Source organism: Ambystoma mexicanum, chromosome 9, assembly GCF_040938575.1.
Source record: "Ambystoma mexicanum isolate Mex_15411 chromosome 9, UKY_AmexF1_1, whole genome shotgun sequence".
In the NCBI taxonomy this organism is placed as follows: domain Eukaryota; kingdom Metazoa; phylum Chordata; class Amphibia; order Caudata; family Ambystomatidae; genus Ambystoma; species Ambystoma mexicanum.
The window spans coordinates 183,688,755-183,700,987 of NC_090931.1; the positions used below are offsets into that span (position 1 = coordinate 183,688,755).

Genomic DNA, 12,233 nt, shown 5'->3' on the forward strand with positions numbered 1-12,233 from the left:
ATTCCGGCGGTCATGCTGGTACAATGGAGCTGGATAAGAAACCAGACTTAAACAGCCTTGTTTTCGCAGCAAGGCATAGAAGGGAAGTGAAACAATGCTGTGCGTCTCAACTTTCTTGTTGTCTCTGCTCTGGCCCTGTTCTCTGTGCACTACTTCCTAGGTGTTTCCCTAGTCTTGCTCGCTGCCCTGCTTTCCTTTACTCTGTCTATTCCAAGCCTCTGGTCATTAACAGCCTTTGCCTCATCTCCACTGTTAATTTTATCTCCTACCATCTGTTTCTGCATCACGCTATCCGGTGCACTTACTTCGTGGTGCAGGAAGATTTACCCTGCTTTCTGCCACTGCATGTTTTTGATCAGCTATTGCCTTGTCTGCCGGAAACTATTGTTTACAACATGGCGACTTCTGCTCAACGGAACTCCTGTAAAGATACGCGCAAGCTCTCTGATCTGCTTGACAGATTGAGAAGCCTACCTTCCCATGCTTTGGACATGGAGGCTCTGCAGGAATTGAGGGATGAAGGAGTAGCACTACATCAAGAAGTAACAGCCCTCAAACAGGAAAATCAAATATTCAAGGATGCTGTGGCGCAACATACCATGGCTCTGCTTGCTGAGAGCACGTTAGCCATGACTGTGTCTGTTAAATATGATGGGGATCCTCGTACCCTCACTGAGTTTTGTAATCATTGCTGAGTCCAGCTTGGATTTATCCTCAACAACCTCACAGGACATGCTCTGGCCTCGGCCACACTACGTGTCTGCCAGGAGCCCCATCCTAGATTGCTTCTCCGACTTCGAAAAGCGTTCCTTGAGGCTTTCCAGTGACCTAATACCACAGCTATTGCTCAGAACCGGTTAAGGTTCTGAGCAATAGCTGTGGTATTAGACAAGGGACACAAAACATCATCCTCTATGTTAGTCAGTTTCGTCAGCTGGCTAATGAATCTCAATGGCCAGAAGAAACTCAAAAGTCATTGTCCCGTTGTGGGTTACGCGAGGAATACAAGGTTAAATTGCTCCATGCCCCGGAACCTGCCACAACTCAGACTTTGATTGATCTAGTGATTAAGATTGACCACCGACTGACCGACCGACATATCGAATGTCGACAAAGTGACTACAACAAATCGGTACTGCCTGGGCCCTCAGCTACCAGAGGCTTCCCCTCAGCAGGGGAGTTTGAGCCTGAGCCTATGCATTTGGGAGCAGTACGGGTCCCCTTACTGAAGCCGAAAGAAGACGACGCTGACTAAACAACTTGTGTATGTATTGCAGTGATGGAAATAACTTCTTTGAGTTCCTGTCCTGTTCGGACTGCTAAACAGGGGGGAGGTAGGGGGGCAGGGGGGACTAGCGGCTTGTTGTCAGTCGGGAAGGAAAAAACGAGCCCAGCTACTCCCATCAACCTTCCTCCTGCCACTGTGCATGCCATGCCGCACCACGTACTATTCATCCTGCAGGTAACCATATCATGGGGCGAGAAGAAACAACCAATGAAAACAACGGCACTGATAGACTCAGGGGCATCCAGCAATTACATGGATGCAAGAGTCTGTGTCCATCTCAAAGTGACTGCTTTGCCTAAAACTCATGCACCCGTTGTGGACGTGATAGATGGGAATCCTCTAGCATCTGTTTGAGCAATCGTCTGCTGTTACGAGAGACCAGTGGAATATACCTTCTTTGACAAGGTGTTTTCCTCGTCTGAAGATATACCTCTACCACCTTTGCATCCCTTTTATTGTGAGATAAGGCTATGCCCGGATCAACCCATTCCCCATGGGCGAGTGTATTCGCTCACAACACAGGAGCGATAAGAACTAAGACGATACATCGCTGAATGTCTCGAAAAAGGCTACATCCAGCCTTCTCGGTCCCCAGCATGGGCCCCATTGTTTTTTGTACCCAAGATGGAGGGTACCCTTCGCCTATGTTGGACTATCGTCTGTTAAAAGACATAACAATCAAGGCCAGGTATCCATTACCTCATATCCAAGACGTACTGGAATCCCTACATGACGCTCGCGTATTCACCAAGATTGACCTCTGGGGGTGCGTAACACCTAGTAAGAATCAAACCAGGAGATGAATGGAAGACCGCCTTCAAGTCTCCTCTGGGGCATTACGAATACCGCGTAATGCCTTTCGGTTTGTATAATGCCCCAGCAGCTTTCCAGCATTTCTGACATCCTTGGTATTACCACCTGGGTTTATTCGGATGACATCCTCGTCTTTTCTAAAACATTGGAGGAACACGCAACTCATGTCTCTGAGGTCCTACAGTGGCTACTGGATAACCACCTGTATGCCAAGGAAGAGAAATGTGAATTCCATCAAAAACTAATCGAATTCCTGGGTTACGCAATTGATCCTAATGGCATCCAGATGGACCCAAGGAAGATTAAATCCATTATGGAGTGGTCTAGTCCACAGGACGTGAAAGCAGTTCAAGATTTTCTAGGGTTTGACCATTTTTACAGGTGCTTTAAACCCAATTTCGCCAAGAAGACCACACAAATGACACCTATTGCGGAAAGGGTAACATTCTGCTTGGATGAACAAGCTGAACAAGGGTTCTGAGACATCAAAGCAGAGTTCATGAGGGCCCCCATCCTTCATCGGCGAGACTGAGGCATCTGATAACACTGCTGGCTCCGTTTTATTGCAATGGAATCCTGAAACTGCGCTTGACCATCCAATTGCATACTACTCTAGGCAATTGATCCCAAGTGAGCCTAACTATGCGATTACTGAAAAGGAACTGTTGGCTATAAAAGACAGCTTCACGGGATGGAGACATCTTCACTGAGGCAGGTACCCAGTGGAGGTACGCACTGACCATAAAAACCTGCAAAACCTACGTTCCAGGTCTTGCAACAACCGTCGCCAGGCCCGATGGGCATTATTCTTCTCGCAATTCACCTTCACGATTTCTCATATCCCCGGGACTCAGAATATAAAGGCGGACGCCTTAATCCGTACCTTCGAGGATAGTACAAGGCCACAAACCAGTCTATCACCTGCTCAGCATTTTCAGTTCGCAGTTCAGTCTTTTTTGGAAAATGTAAAGACAGCACAAGCTCTAATCCACCACATGTCTATGCTACGGATGTCCCCGCATTTCTGCATTGAAGACTGTTTTTTATTTTTCATAACAAACCGTAAGTTCCCATCTCTGATCTGCAACGGATGCTCTTGCACAGCTATCATGATGGTAAAAGCGCTGGACACCATTGACAAACGGCAAATACAGAACTCATGTCTTGTCAGTTCTGGTGGTCTAATATGAGAAAACAAATTGTTTCTTATGTGTCAGCTTGTCCTACGTGTGCGATGTAGAAAACACCCCGCTGCAAACCAGTTGTCTTCTGCAATCCACAGAGATACCACATTTCCCTGGCATACCGTGGGATTGGACTTCATCGTGGACCTTCCCTCGTCTCAGGGTTACACATACATCCTAGCATCCTAATGGTAGTGGACCTCTTCAGCAAGATGGCACATTTCATTCCATTCACTGCTCTACTTACTGCGTATCAGACTGCAAAAGCATTCCTCCACGATGTCTACCGTTTGCATGGCCTACCTGAAAAAATAATGTCTGATCGTGGACAACAATTTATATCACGTCTGTGGTACTCGTTCTGTCGTGCCCTGGGAATACAAAAGGCCTTGAGCTCTGGATATCATCCACAATCCAACGGACAGACAGAACGGACCAAACACTGGAAGGTTATTTGCGCTGTTACACCAACACTGTACAAACAGTTTTGGACACGGCGGAGGTGGCTTACAACAACGCCCATCACACTGCCATTTGCTGCAGCCCTTTGTTCTGTTCTTCAGGTTTGCACCCTAAACTGTTATCTATGGCTACCATCCCTACATCGACCATGCCGACAGTAGATGCCCTGCTCGAGAAGCTGCAAGAGGTACATAAGACCTTCTCCGATACTTTGGAACTAACCAACACCCGCCAGGAAAGTTTTGCTAATCGACGCAGGACACCAGCAACCCCTTACTCCGTGGGGGATAGTGTCTGCCCCTGAGCACTCGTGATTTACCCCTACGAAACTGCCCCTGGAAATCCACTCCACGTTTCATGGGACCTTTCATGATTGTCCAGAAGATCTCTCCTGTGGCATTTGGTCTTAATCTCCCTTCCGCTTGGCGCATTCATCCGGTATTCCATGTGTGCCTCCTCAAGGATCATCGCCCGACAACTTTCTTCGCCCATGTCCACATCCTGCTCCTCTCTTGGTTGATGGGGACCTTGAGGATGAGGTTGCGGCTATTTGTGATTCCCGCTGGTCCAGAGGCTGTCTGTAGTACTTGGAACATTGGAAGGGCTATGCACCTTGAGATAGCTCTTGGGAACCTGCCAAACAGGGAGGTTTGTCTGTTCTACTTGCACAATCCTTGGCAATTGGGTGCTCCGGATAGCCCGGGAGATGGATAGAGTGTCACGCGTCCGCGTGCCTCTCGGTCCCGCAGTCACAGACTTGGTGGCTGATGGGTGAATGCGCGCTGGCGCCTCCCATGCACGCGGGGCGCTTACCTGTCTCGCACTAGGCTCCTGTTAGGGAGAATTCTCATTTATGGCTAATTTCCCTTACCTAGTGAGTCCCTCAGCAGCTTTGCTGGATTTCTGGGGTTTATTTTTTTCCACCTAGTAAGAGTGTGAACCTTTTTCCCACTCTTACATGTGTTTTGCCATGTGTATATCAACTGTTTGTGTGATCTTGGAGCCACACCACTCCATGAGCCCAACTTTTTGTGTGTGTTACACAGCACCTTCGGTGCAATGACACAGGGTTGTCTCCAAGACTTCCCACTGACTCCATTTTTCTGGGGCTGACTACTGTCCCGCAGAAACAGGTAAAGGTGCCATTTACATTATGAAGTAATTTAAACAGCAGACTCAGTACACCCCATCTTACATGGAGTACTGAAAAGGGTTAATCCCTACTCCTTTTTGCCTGAACCTCTTGGAGCTTTGTTTTGCTTCCTTAACACTAAGACTTGGCTGGTGGCAGTGGTACCTACCCTATCTTTTCTACCGCGATTATATTATATAAACGTGGTACTGTTTTAGGCTATTGTATTAGCCTTGAACTTAAACCAGCTTGACCAAACACTTTTTAATTTGGCTCAGGACGGGTTTTATCACCATTTCTTTTTGTTAAAATCCTTCCCATGTGCTTTACTTTGCGCGGCAAACCAGGTTTGCCTTCTTTGTTCGCCAACCTTTGGCAGCCTTCGGTCGTACTTTGGCGTCTGGGTCTCTAGGTGGCCTGAATGTGAGGGAGGGGTGTAGTCACCGCCTGCACAGGGTCCCCTTGGAGACCCAAGTCGCACTTTGTCTTGATTGGCTGAGGTAGTTGTCCGGGCCAGACAACCCCCCTGATGAGTGATTGACAGCCAGGCTGTGTGAATGGGGGATTTTTGGCATAAAAGGCAGGACCCTTGGGCTGGAAGTCAGAGTCGCCACTGGAACTGCAAGGAACCGAAGAGAAGCGGAGAAGAAGACGGCTGCTGCAACTCCCGAGTCCTGGTGAAGCCCTGCTGCAGTCCTGAGCTATCTACCCTTCAACGACAAGAGGATAGCTCAGCGGCAACGTGCGGGCCTTGGAAGCAAGACGACACGAAGCAACACAGGTGCGATCCCCGGGTCCGCGCTTAGAACTCTGGGTGTTTAAGCGCGTTATAATTAAGCAACTAAGAAAAAAAAAAAGAACAATTCCTGTAACAGCGACTCGATGCTCACGGGCTGTGTGAGCGCTTTAAAAATGCAAAATAAAAAAATAAAATTAAAAAAAAGAAGATGCAGTCAGGAGTCTTCTTCCCTTGAGCCTGGTGGGATCAACCAGCTCACCTTATTCAGCCAGAGGATCCTCTTCTTGGTCGAAATCACTGCACAAAGCTGCAGTGGTCCCGATAGCCATCTGAAGAGCCTCTCCTGTTTTAAAGGAGTGCACCTTTTATTCACTGTTGCTTTGCTGCTGCTGACCTCACCCCTGGGTAGTGCAGATCGCTCCAGATGTCGTCCTTCTTGTCCCCAAGACTGAAGTTCCAGGAGCCATGAGTCTGCAGGAACTACCAGGAACCACTGCCGTGGCACCAGCTTTTTTTCAAACAAATAAGGTACTGTGTCCGACTTCGAGGAACTAGAGTGAACCCTTTTCTCCTAACCAAAGGCTTGTCCTCATCTTCCTTCCCTCTTATAACTTTTGCCTCCCTTTTGACAATATCCAAGTATTCCTTGCAGTCTCGAATCGTGAACTGTTCTAACCTTGTGATCCTCGACAACAGGACCCCTGTCCCATTGACACTGGCGCTGGCCTATTGACTTTTATCTACGTTTTAGAAATTATCCTCTGATGCTCTCTGCCTTGACAAAAGTATTGCCTCGGATTTGTTTCCCCTATTTTTTTGTTTTAATTCCTGTGCTAAGTGTGTTTGACCTTGGTAACATTTCTTCTCGCGGGTACGACTTTCTTTAGTAAGACCGAACTGTCATTACTGTCAAAAAGTGATTGCGTATTAACCCACGGTAACGTCTTTGTTTCACAATACCGGTCCGTCAAATCCAATGTACTTAATTTGAATTGAACTGCACAAGGGGAATTGGTTGTGTGTAGTATATTTGAAATGTGGTTTTAATTTAATAGAAGTGAAGTGTTTTATAAACAGATGGTTTAAAAATAAATGTACTTATATTTTTTAACCAGAAACCTTGAGCCAGTGTTTGCTTGAGTCACAGTAATTGTAGTCCTTTGTGTAATCTCTACTACTGCTCATTTGCTCTTGAGATAAGTCTGGCTGCTTCACTACTGCTACCACTAACTGTGTAGTACAGGCTTGTACCAAAGGTGAAATTGTACTACCACCTGTAGTCTTAATCTTGTGTAGTGGTCCCTAAGGGCACTGCCCAGGATTCTGCCTAACAGCTGCTGTCTCCCGGTCCTGCAGCAGTGACGTTGGGCAGCCGGTCTCTGGTTTCTCATGGCGAAGGGGGGCAGCCATCTTCCTCACGCAGCGCTGGGTATGTCACTACGTTCCGGCGGTCACGCTGGTACACTGGAGCTGGGTTGCTAAGCAACCAGATTTAAACAGTCTCGTTTTTGCACTGAGGCATAAAAGGGGAGTGAAGCAATGCCTATGTGTGTCTCAACTTTCTTGTTGTCTACGCTCCTCTCTGCTCTGGCCCTATTCTCTGTGCACCACTCCCTGGTGTTTCCCTAGTCTTGCTCGCGGCCCTGCTCTCCTTTACTCTGTCTATTCCTAGCCTCTGGTCACTACCAGTCTTTGCTTGATCTCGCCTGTTGATTTCATCTCCTACCATCTGGTGCCACTGTCCGGTGCCTCAAACTGTTTCTGCATCACGCTATCCAGAGGCAGGAAGATTTACCCTGCTTCCTGCCACTGCATGTTTTTTGACTAGTCGGCAGGGGTAAGGTGGGTTTTCAGGTATTGCCTGCTCTGCCCGGAAACTATTGTTTACAACGTGGTGACTTCTGCTCAACGGACCTCCCGTACAGGTAGGCGCAAGCGCTCTGATCTGCTTGACACCATGCCAGATCCATGGTGGAGAACCATAGTCACACTTAAGTTTCTTAAACCTTCTCCAGCACGGGGTCTGGCATGGATTCACATGCTCATGAATAACGATTAAACAGCAGTACATATGCACAACCACGGGAGGTGGCAAAGCACTTACCTTGTAACGTTCTTTCGATGGGATGTTCCTCCGACGTATAACTTATCTATGATGATATTTGTATCTCCAGCTTGCTGGACTCGGAAAAAAATGTTTCCCAGTAGAGGGCGCTGTGCGTCGACGTCCGTCGAGTAGGTGCTCCTCGACGGCCACCGTATCGACGCCGACGTCATCATGCCTATAAATGGCCACGCGCAGCGTCCGTTGCTCAGTTCCGTTTTGTAGAGTAAAGTAGTTATTGTATGAATGGTTACTACCCTTGAAGGAGCGTAAGCTGCAACCCACAAGGGAAATGTTACTGCGGGGATGGATGGGAGGGGCGATAAGGAATACGTCGGAGGAACATCCCATCGAAAGAACGTTACAAGGTAAGAAGTAACTTGTTCTTCGAAGGGATTGTGTCCTCCGACGTATTCCTTATCTATGATAGACTCCCATAGCAGTGGTATGTGATTGGAGGCGGGAGTAAGAGATGCCATATTACCCTTTAAGAATGAACAGAGTGTAACACAGCTTTGCCAAATCTAGTCTCTTGACTAGAGGAGGAATCCAGGCTATACAATTTGGTAAAGGTATGTGCGGACGACCATGTGGCAGCCGCACATATGTCTCTAATTGGTACCCCTCTTTGAAGAGCTGAGGATGCTGAGATACCCCTGGTCGAATGAGCCCATAGATTTTGAGGGGGCTCTTTCCCTGCCAGTTTGTAGCATTCCAGAATGGCTAAAATAATCCATCTGGAGATGGTTTGTTTGGTTATTGGTAATCCTAACTTATGTCCTGCGTAACCTACAAAGAGCTGGTCTGCTTGTCTAATTTTAGCAAGTCTACTGATATAAAAACTCAAGGCTCGCTTAGGGTCCAGCCTGTGTAGTCTCTCTTCCTCTTTCCCCGGATGGGGAGGAGGATAGAATGAAGGTAGAATAATCTTCCGAGTAATGTTAAATTCAGAAACTACCTTTGGGAGGAAGTTAGGCTTCACCTGTAGCACTACTTTGTCCTTGTGAAAAGTTGTATGAGGAGGTTTACAAGACAGGGCTTGTATCTCGCTAACCCTTCTAGCAGATGTTAATGCTACCAATAAAACAGTTTTGAGGGTGAGAAACTTCAATGAACAAGAGTGGCGTGGTTCAAAAGGAGCACCCTTTAGGAAGTTTAAAACTAGATTTAAGTCCCATAAGGGAACTTGGAATGGTCTTGGAGGGTAAACATTAGTTAGACCTTTCAGGTATTGTATTACCAATGGAATTTTGAAATACGATGGCTCCTCTGCAGTGCGCTTAAAGATCGATAGCGCTGCGAGATAGCCCTTAATAGTGCCAATTTGAAGGCCCGAATTTGCCAAATAAATAAGAAGGATAACACCGCAGGTATACCACATGAAAAGGGTTCGCTATTCTATTCTCGGCACCAGCTGCAAAATTTCTTACAACGGCAGCGGTATAGAGTCTTACTTGCTGGTCTTCTGGCCGAAAGCAACACCTCCCTGACATCATCTGGAAGGTCCCAATCCTTGTACCTCAACCTTTCAGATACCAAGCGTGAAGGTTGAGGGTCTTGATGGCTGGATGGAGAACCTGACCTCCCTTCTGCGAGAGAAGATCCTCTCTGTACGGTAGACGAATTAGAAGACAGATGGACATGTCCAGAAGGTCCGGGTACCACGTTCTCCTGGCCCAATCCGGGGCAATTAGGATCATGGTCTTCCGAAACCTTCTCAACCTCCTGATCATTTGAGGAATGACAGGGACCGGAGGAAACACATACAAAAGTGGGAACCCCCAGTCCACTACGAACGCGTCTCCTGGAGCTCCTCTCGGGGGAAATTCCCTTGAGCAAAATCTGTCGCACTTCCTGTTGATACTGGTGGCAAACAGATCCACTTGAGGGGTTCCCCAAAGGGCGAAGATCTCTTGAAGGACTTCCTGAGCTATCTCCCATTTGTGGGAGACTGTTCTGCCTGCTCAGAGCGTCCGCTGTCAAGTTCTTCTCTCCGGCTAGGTGAATTGCCGATAGAGAGATTCCTTCCTGAATCGCCCAAAACCGGAGCTGCATCGCCTCTCTGCACAGTGGCAGTGACCCTACGCCTCCTCTTTTGTTGAGGTAGTGCATGGCCACTGTATTGTCCGTCATTATCAGGACGTTTCTCCCCCGTACAGATGGCAGAAACGCCTTCAGTGCCAGTCTGATGGCTCTCAGCTCCAACAGGTTGATGTGTAGTCTGGACTCCGATGGAGACCAACGACCGCTGATGGTCAAGTCGTTGGCATGGGCTCCCCACCCCGTGAGTGAGGCGTCTGTGACTACTGTTATCTCCGGCCATGGTTGCCAAAACAGTTCTCCTTTCAAGATGTTCTCTGGAGAGGCCCACCATTGAAGGTCGTGGGCTACCTTGTCCGGAATCCGGAGGAGATCTGTCATCCTCCCTGAGAATTGTGACCACTGAGTCCTCAGTGCCCACTGAAGGGATCTCATTCTCAGGCGAGCCTCTGGCACAAGGAATATGCAGGATGCCATGAGGCCTAGCAACCTCAAAAAGTCGTAGGCTGGGAGACGTTGGGCATTTTGAAACCTGGTGACCATCTGTAGAATATCTTGAGCCCTCACCTCTGGTGGCGAGGCTTTTCCCAGGGACGTGTCCAGGACTGCTCCAATGAACTGGAGTCTCTGTGATGGTATCATCTGTGACTTCTTTAAATTGAGGGAGAAGCCCAGCCTGTGAAGGGAGTGGCAGACATAATCTAGTTGGATCCGAGCTTGTTCCGAAGAAACTGCTCTGATCAACCAATCGTCCAGGTAGGGGTGGACGTGAATCCCTTCCCTCCTTAGACTTCCAGCGACAACCGACATTAGCTTGGTGAAGACCCTCGGGGCGGAGGTCAGCCCAAATGGCAGAACTCGAAATTGATAATGAGAGTTGCCAATTGCGAACCTCTGGTACTTCCTGTGCTGGGGATGGATAGGCACATGGAAATAAGCATCCTGAAGGTCCAGAGATACCAACCAGTCCTGAAGCTGGAGGGCCTGAAGGATCTGAGAGAGTTTTACCATCTTGAACTTGTCCTTCCTGAGGAACTTGTTCAATTCTCGTAAAAGTCCAGGATGGGTCTCAGTCCTCCGTCTTTCTTTGGTATGAGAAAGTAGGTGGGAGTACCAGCCCTTGTTCCTGTCCGCTACAGGTACCGGTCGTATGGCACCTTTCTCTAGCAGGTCTACAACTTCCTGCAAGAGGAGCGGATCCGGCACTTTCAGAGAGCTGTTCCCCGGTGGATGTCTCTGAGGGATGCGTAGAAAAGGCAGGCAGTAACCTTGGGCAACTGTCTCCAATGCCCAAGCATCTGACGTAATAGCCTGCCATTCCGTCAGATGGCGAGTTAACCCGCCCCCTACAGGTGTCTTGTGATGGGAGACCTCAGGGTGGTTTGGGAGCGGTTGATGCAGTTGCCGAAGGTAAAGGGGCTCCTGCTCCTGCGGCTTTCTTTCCTTTACCCCGTCCACCACGGGTACATTTTCCTTGGCCTCTTTGAGTCGGCCGTCGTCTGCCTCTTCCATATGAGGAATAATAGCGAAAGGACCTTCCTCTCCAAGAGGATCCTGAGGGACGAAAATTAGTTTGTCAGATTGCAGCTCCTAGTGACTTAGCTGCTGCTTTAGATGTTTGTAGTTTTTCCAAACTGTCATCCGCCTTTTTACCAAATAGGGAATAACCGTCAAAGGGCATATTTAAAAGTCTGGCCTGTACGTCAGAAGCAAAGCCGGACTTTCTCAACCACGCATGCCTGCGGATTGGGGTACTTGCTGCCATGGCCCTGCTGATACTGTCGGCAGAATCAATGCCAGTTTGAAGGGACTCACACATTGCATCTTTACCATCTCTGATGATATTTAAAAATGCGTCCCTTTCTTCTCCTTCCGGTATGCAGTCAGCCGCCGATGAAGCACACTCCCAAAGAGTGTGGCTAAACCTAGCGAGCGTACAAGTTGCATTAATAGATTTTAAAGCCATGCTACAGGCTGAGAAGACTTTCTTAGCCATGGCATCATATTTTTTATCATCCCTATCCTGAGGAGCAGTGGGGTAACCAGAAGTACTGCCTGATGAAGTTGCAGCCTGGACCACAAGACTCTCTGGAGTAGGGTGCTTAGATAGGTATTCTAGGTCAGCAGCAGATACCCTATATTTCGCTGACAACTTCTTGTTAACCGCAGGGACAACTTCAGGAGTTTCCCAGTTAGTTACAATCTTTCTTTGTAAAGCAGAATTAAAGGGAACCACATGATCCTCCTGTGGACCTTTATCCAGAATATCTGTGAGGTCATCCTGTTGAAAAACAGGTGAAGGCGGAGACCAACCCATGAACTCCATAATTCTTGACATTAGGGTTCTATAAGGGGTATCAGCATGTTCCCCTGGGTCTGGTTTGACAAATTCCACTTCTGGGGAAGTGTCTAGGCCACTTGCTTCCTGTAATGCATCCTGAAGGTCTTTCAACCTTCTTTCTTCAGAGGCA

General features: G+C 48.1%; 1 protein-coding gene across 5 annotated transcripts in view; it reads right to left on the minus strand.

Annotated features, from left to right (window-relative positions):
* The window catches only part of KMT2A (lysine methyltransferase 2A), a 2,049,111-nt gene that overhangs the window by 1,152,377 nt on the left and 884,501 nt on the right, over positions 1–12,233 (minus strand). The gene's annotated exons all lie outside the window — the stretch shown is intronic.